Below are 6838 nucleotides of genomic sequence, written 5' to 3'. Positions count from 1 at the left end.
GATTTTCTACCTCATGACATGTAGGAGTTATTCATGCATGAAGCACTGTTATATATGGAATGGGAATTAATAGGGTTCTTTGTTCATTATTCATTTCTCTATATAATGAACCTGTCATGGTTTACTGTGTGAAGAGCAACAAGTCTACTTCACCAACAAGAACAGCCTCCAGTAATGAACATAGTGTCTCAAATTAACATTGTCTATCTATCCAGGTTTTTGCATTACAAGCATCACCATAAAGCCTGGGAAGTCAGGAGAACATAGGGTACATGTAGGAGACACCGTTCCACCACATAGTTGGACACCTTCCCTACTCCATGTCAGATTCCAACACAACCCACTTCACCAGCCCCTTCACCTTCATCCTGCTGGGCATCCCTGGTTTGCAGGCAGTCCATGGCTGGATCTCCATCCCCTTCTGCACCATGTACGTCATAGCCATCTTGGGGAACTTCACCATCCTGTTCATTGTGAAGATGGAGCAGAGTCTCCATGGACCCATGTACTATTTCCTCTGCATGCTGGCCATTACTGACCTGGTCCTGACTACGTCCATCCTGCCCAAAATGCTGAGCATCTTCTGGTTCAATTCCAGGGAGATCAGTTTCAGTGCCTGCCTCACCCAGCTGTACTTCATGCACTGCTTCTCAGTGATGGAGTCTGGGATCTTCGTGGCCATGGCGTTTGATCGCTACGTGGCCATCTGCCACCCCCTGAGACATTCTACCATTCTGACAAACCCCCTGGTCACTAGGATCGGCCTGGCCATGGTGCTGCGCAGTTGCACACTCATACTACCACATCCTTTCCTCGCAAGTCGGTGGCCGTACTGCAGAACTAACCTCATCCCCCACACGTACTGCGAGCACATGGCCGTGGTGAACCTGGCCTGCACTGACATCCATGTGAGCAGTTACTACGGCCTCTTTGTGGTCTTCTTTGTATTTGGCCTGGATATGATTTTTATTGCTATGTCCTACATCCAGATCCTCAGGGCCATCTTCAGCCTTCCCACAAAGGATGCTCGGCTCAAGGCTTTTGGGACTTGCGGCTCCCACCTTTGCGCCATCATGGCTTTTTACATCCCCATGATTTTCTCTTCCCTCATGCACCGGTTTGGCCACAATATCGCCCTGCATTTCCACATTCTTATAGCCAATGTGCATGTGTTAGTGCCCCCCGTGCTAAACCCCGTCATCTATGGGGTGAGGACCAAATATATACGGGGCCGGCTGCTCCGGCTCTTTACTCAGAAAGGAGCCAGCGTTTTCCCCGTGGCTGTGGCTGTGGCTGTCAGATAGAGCTCATGGAGAAGTGGTGGGTGACATGATACAGGGCCTGCTTCTTTGCATCACACACTGGGACGTCAGAGCGACAATCAATGCTTCCCTGGCCTTACTGCGCTGTCCCAGTGTAACAAACTGGTGAACCTATCTGTGTGCAGCTCCTTAACTCCATAATAAAGGTTTAATTAGGCAGTGGGGGATGGTATGTTTGTGTGAGCATGTGTAGAGGGGGAATCTCAGTGCGGTGTTGAGGCAGTCCCAGTTGCGGGGCTCAGAGCTGGCCTGGAACAGTCCCGATAGCTGGTTACGTGGTTGTCCCAGTCCCTCCTGCTCCTGTTCTTGCCAAAGGAGCTGTGCCTTTGTAAGGGCCACCTCAGCACGAAGGCACATGGCCGGTGGTGCATCATTGACCCCCTGGCCTGCTGCTCCCTTCCACTCCCCCTGGGGCTCCAGCAACGTGCCCCCCAATGACAGCACGTGCCTGAGAGGCCAAGCCCTCAGCCTTGTACGGTGAGAGGAGCAGCAGGACAGGACGGGACACAGATGCCCCTCCAGGAGCCCAGCTTAGAGTGCGCATATGTCCGTGTACTCAGGACACACCCACAAGTCCCACCCACAAGCTGCCCAGCCAATAGCCTGAAGCCTTAGAGTTCAGCCCATACACATCGGCCTATGTGCCCTGCTGAGTCATAAGGCATCTCCCCAGCCTCCTCTCCATAGGCCCGTTGTCGCTGAAGGTTCTTAATGGGCATCAAGCAGGGTAGGCTGAGCTGATGCCAAACTCTCTAGAGGAGTCACTCAGAAGCGTATCATGTGTTTTGTAATAAAAATAGTCATACTTACTGGTAGACCAGGTACAGAGGTGCTACAAATACAGAAGTTGCCATCTATCTATGACAGGGTTGTAAGAAGGGTGAGGCAAGTGAGGCACTTGCCTCAGGCTCAAACTGAGAGGGTGCAGTCCCCCAGCTGTGCACAAAGTATGGGGTTCCAGGAAGTGCACAAGCTGCATTTCCCCTCCCCAAAAAGCCAGCATGCTCCTGAATTGGCAGGTCTGTGGTGGCCAGCGACTTCCTTCCCCTGCTGCCTTCCTGTGTGGGTAGGGGGGAGGGGACCAGCAGTCCCAGACCACGCCAACTCCAACTGCTCAGGAAGTGTGCGCTGCTGCGGGGAGTGAGGAGCATGGCGTGCACTTCTTGAGCAGTTGGATCTCACGTGGTCCCAGGACTCCTACTCCTCCACATCCCTGTGCATGTGCAGGAAGGCAGCAGGGGAAGGAAGTCACCTGCGTGCCACACACCCAGCTGCTCAGGCAGCGTGCGGCTATTTGGGGAAGGGGGAAGCAGTACACGAGCTTCCTGAACCCCACACCTGGTGCTCAGCTGCAAGATCCCCAAGTACTGGCCACAGCTGTTCCTGTCCCCTCCCCCGGTCAAACAACACCACCAGCAACCTGTCCCCACCAGCATCCTGTTCCCTGTCCCCACCAGCATCCTGCCACAGCACCCACCAGCACAATGCCCCAGCACACTGCCACCTGCCCCAGCACTCACCAGCACCCTGTCCCCCGACCCATCACCCTGTCTCCTGCCCCCACCAGCACCCTGCCCCAGCATCCTGCCACCTGCCCCAACATCCACCAGCATCCTACCCCCAGCACCAGCAACCTGTCCCTTTCCCCCACCAGCACCCTGGCCCGGCACTCACCAGCACCCTACTCCAACACACTCCAGCACCCTGTTCCCTGCCCCCACCATCACAGTTGGGGCCACTTTAGTGAGGCTTGGGGGGTTTTGGAAGGGGTTTTTTGCATCTCACTTTGTGTGGCCCCAACTGACTTTTCTGTGAGTCAGAGACCCCTAACTCAAAACAGGTTCCCTGCCCCTCCCATAAATAAAGACAATGTTGAAACCTTTTGTGTTTGACAATTTATTTCAAAATGAATCCTGGCCAAAAAGCCCCCACTGGGGCCAAGCCCCCATCTGACTCCAGCATCATAACACGCCTGCACCTCCCCCCCCCCCCCGATCCCAAATCTGAGCCTATTATACATTGGAACCCCCTGTCATGAGCCTCTTACATCCCCAGACTCCTGCACCCCCACATCCTCAGTCTTCTGCCCCAACACTCCTGCACCATCCCCACCCCACAAATCTGTGTCCTGAGCCCATCATACTCCCAACCTCCCTGCCCTGAGCCCCCCACATACCCAACCCAAACTCCTGCACCCTCACAGCCCTTGTACAAGCATACAGTTCAGTGTTAATTGCATGGTGTCACATACTGTTTCTCCAATAATATGACAGCATACCATTTTTTCCACTGAATGGAATGGAATCAAGAGTACTATAATATATATACGCACAAGGAGATGTGGTTTAATTTTTATGTGTCCTGAGTTTTAAATACCTAACTGTACCGTGTTAGAATCATAGAATCATAGAATCATAGAATAATAGGACTGGAAGGGACCTCGAGAGGTCATCGAGTCCAGCCCCCCACCCTCAAGGCAGGACCAAGCTCCGTCTACACCATCCCTGACAGATGTCTATCCAACCTGTTCTTAAATATCTCCAGAGAGGGAGATTCCACCACCTCCCTTGGCAATTTATTCCAATATTTGACCACCCTGACAGTTAGGAATTTTTTCCTAATGTCCAATCTAAACCTCCCCTGCTGCACTTTAAGCCCATTACTCCTTGTCCTGTCCTCAGAAACCAAGAGGAACAAATTTTCTCCCTCCTCCTTGTGACACCCTTTTAGATATTTGAAAACCGCTATATTTTTCATTTGATTTCCGTGGAATGTAGGCCTATGGTATTTTAGATGTTCTCATTTTCAATAAGCCTTCATACTTTAAAAAATCTTACAAACTTTTGACCTCACTGCTATTTAATGGCAGTGAGTTCCATAGATGAATTGAGTCAAAAAAAAGTTCCCGTTTATTAATTTAAATTTGGTGTCATTTAAGTAAATGTGAAAAGATATTCAGTGAAGCCAGGTGAGGGAACACCATTGATCTTTGTAATGGCATTACAATACTTTCAGGCTGCGTCTAGATTGGCATGATTTTCCGCAAATGCCTTTAACGGAAAAGCATTTGCACAAGAGGGCTTTTTCCCGAACGGGATAGTCATTGTATTTGCACAAAAACAGTGACGATCATACATTAGATCATCAGTGTTCTTGCGCAAATTCAAGTGGCCAGTGTAGACAGCTGGTAAGTTTTTCCGCAAAAGCACCTGCTTTTGCGGAAAAACTTGCCAGTCTAGACGCAGCCTCAGTGTTATTTCCTGTACCTTTCCTTATGGATTTCACCCTCTCTCTTCCCCTTTTAACATCTATTACACATTGAGCAAATGTTCTCTTTTTTTGTGTGAAGCGATTCAAAAGGACAGGAAAATCGGTCTGCCTTCCTTTATAGCAGCAGTGCTAATTACTCCCTAACATTTCACATTTTTCAAAGTATTAATTATTCTGGTTTTTTTAAAAAACTGTTTCAACCATTGTTCCTGGTATTCAAGACCCTGCTCTTTTTTGTAATTCCAGGCTCCATTCCTAATGCCTTTAAGAAAGATACAATATTCACTATTCTCCAGTCCTCGGTCAAAGAACTTATTTTGATGATATTGCTTAACTTCATCAGTAACTCACCTAGTTCCATCTTAAATCGTTGGACTAATCCAAACCCACGTGAAAGTGGACAGATCTCTCCCATTGGCCTGGAGTTAAGCAGGGACAGGGAACTGGGGAAAAATGGGTAAGGCTGAGGGTATGTCTACACTACCCCGCTAGTTGCAAATGAAGCCCGGGATTTGGAATGAGGAGTACAGCTAGTTCGGATTAGGAAGCCTAATCCGAACTAGCTACTCCATGCCGCGTGTAGCCGCGCGGCACGGGGTTCGAACTAGCCGGCATTTAAAATTTAAAAATGGCGCCGGCCGGCTTTATGCAAATGAAGCCCGGGAAATTCAAATCCCGGGCTTCATTTGCAATTGCGGATGACTACGTTACCCCTGCTAGTTCGAACTAGCGGGGTAGTGTAGACATACCCTGAGACATCAGATGGAGAACATCCCCAAGATCTATTGGGGGGCACTTTCATTCATATTCTCGTGGATTGTAAAGAGAATGGGATGTGAGATACTAAATGTAGAATCTGTTTTTACCAATGGCTTCTTTTTATGGACTATGCTGTTGGAATAGGAGTGTAATACGGGGCCCAGCTGTGCTGGCTGCAGAATTTAATCCAGTGGGGTGTACAGGGGACAGCCCCAACCAGAGGGGCCGGAGAAGCATCCCAAGAAGCTGGCAGCAGAGCAGCAGCAGGATTGAGACGGGGCTGGGTTCTAGGAGTCCTAACCATGGGCCCAGCCTTTTTGGGTGGATGAGAACCCTGCCACACAGCGCACAGGAAGGGGGGCCCTCAAGGCCATCCAGGCTGCTGGGTAAATGGAGGGGGAGCGAGATCTCTGACCCTTTGGAGAACCAGATCCATCTGGCTCCCGGATGCTCTGGAAAAAGCTCCCCACAAAAGGCAGATTTTTCCCCAGCTCCATTTCCTCAGCATCCTGCCAGGGACTCGCTTTCCTGTTCCAAGGGGAAACTTTGCCCCTGGGCAGGTTTTGCTGGTTCGTGGTACACCAGGCTCCTCACATTTCTTCAAAACCGTGTAACTGCCTGCCCCTGGGCCTGACTGAGGCTCTGTCCACCCCCACACCCCCAAGGGCAGCACGGGCTGGACAGAGCTCTCCTGCTGTCCTAATGACCACACCGCCAACCCGCCTCTCCTGCTGCCATTGCTCTGTCCACGCGGGCCCTTTGCTTGCTCCTGGGAGGTGTTTTTTTCATACCCCAACAGACATTTTGTTCACAAAAGAGGGGTGCAGGCAAAGTCCGCGTTGCATGCTGGGAAAGCCAGCCACGGCCTCCAGTCCTGCACCGTTTAAGACGGCAATTTTCTAACCATCTCCCACACCAAACTCAGCTGTTTCTAGGCTCAAAGCTCTTTCTTGTGAAACCCGGCCTCAAAGCTCAGTGAGCATCTCTGCTCGGAGTTGGCTGCATTACCGGAGAGTTCCCCCTTTGGAGGCTCTCAGTTGTCCCGTCTCCAGGAAGGTGCCTCACTTCCTTCACTACCAGCCCCTTTTATCTGCCCCTTCCTCTAGTTACTCCCTGGCCCCAGGGTTTCTCCTGGGAGTGCGTAGGAAGGAGGCCCAGGGCCTGTGCTGGGTGGGCAGGTCTCTGGGTGGGATGGGAAGTGGAGTCCCGGAGTTCACCTCTCCCAGGGGCAGGGAGCTCCCACACTCCAGCTCCTTCTGAGACCCTCAGAGTCACCAAGAAAATCTGCTCAGGCTCCAGCTCCCTCTTCCAGCCTTTCCTCCAGCTCCGACGCAAGGAACAGGCCCTCAGTGACCTGTCTCCAGACCTGTCTTAGTTCTGTCCCTCCCAGCCCTTTACAGGGCATCAGGCCCTTGGAAGAGCTCGATAGTATCCGCAGTTTTCTCCCTAATTAAGCACAAAATATAAATCTACACAAATACCCAGAA

At 51.1% G+C, this 6838-nt stretch overlaps 1 pseudogene; it reads left to right on the top strand.

Moving 5' to 3' along the window:
- The first annotated feature begins 272 nt into the window (after window positions 1-272).
- LOC102456443 (olfactory receptor 52E4-like) lies at window positions 273-1304 on the top strand (annotated as a pseudogene).
- The last annotated feature ends 5534 nt before the right edge of the window (window positions 1305-6838 follow it).

The sequence above is a fragment of the Pelodiscus sinensis genome, chromosome 1 (genome assembly GCF_049634645.1).
Source record: "Pelodiscus sinensis isolate JC-2024 chromosome 1, ASM4963464v1, whole genome shotgun sequence".
Taxonomy (NCBI): Eukaryota; Metazoa; Chordata; order Testudines; family Trionychidae; genus Pelodiscus; species Pelodiscus sinensis.
The sequence above is the reverse complement of the archived record's forward strand: the minus strand, read 5'-3'. Positions and strand labels throughout refer to the sequence as shown.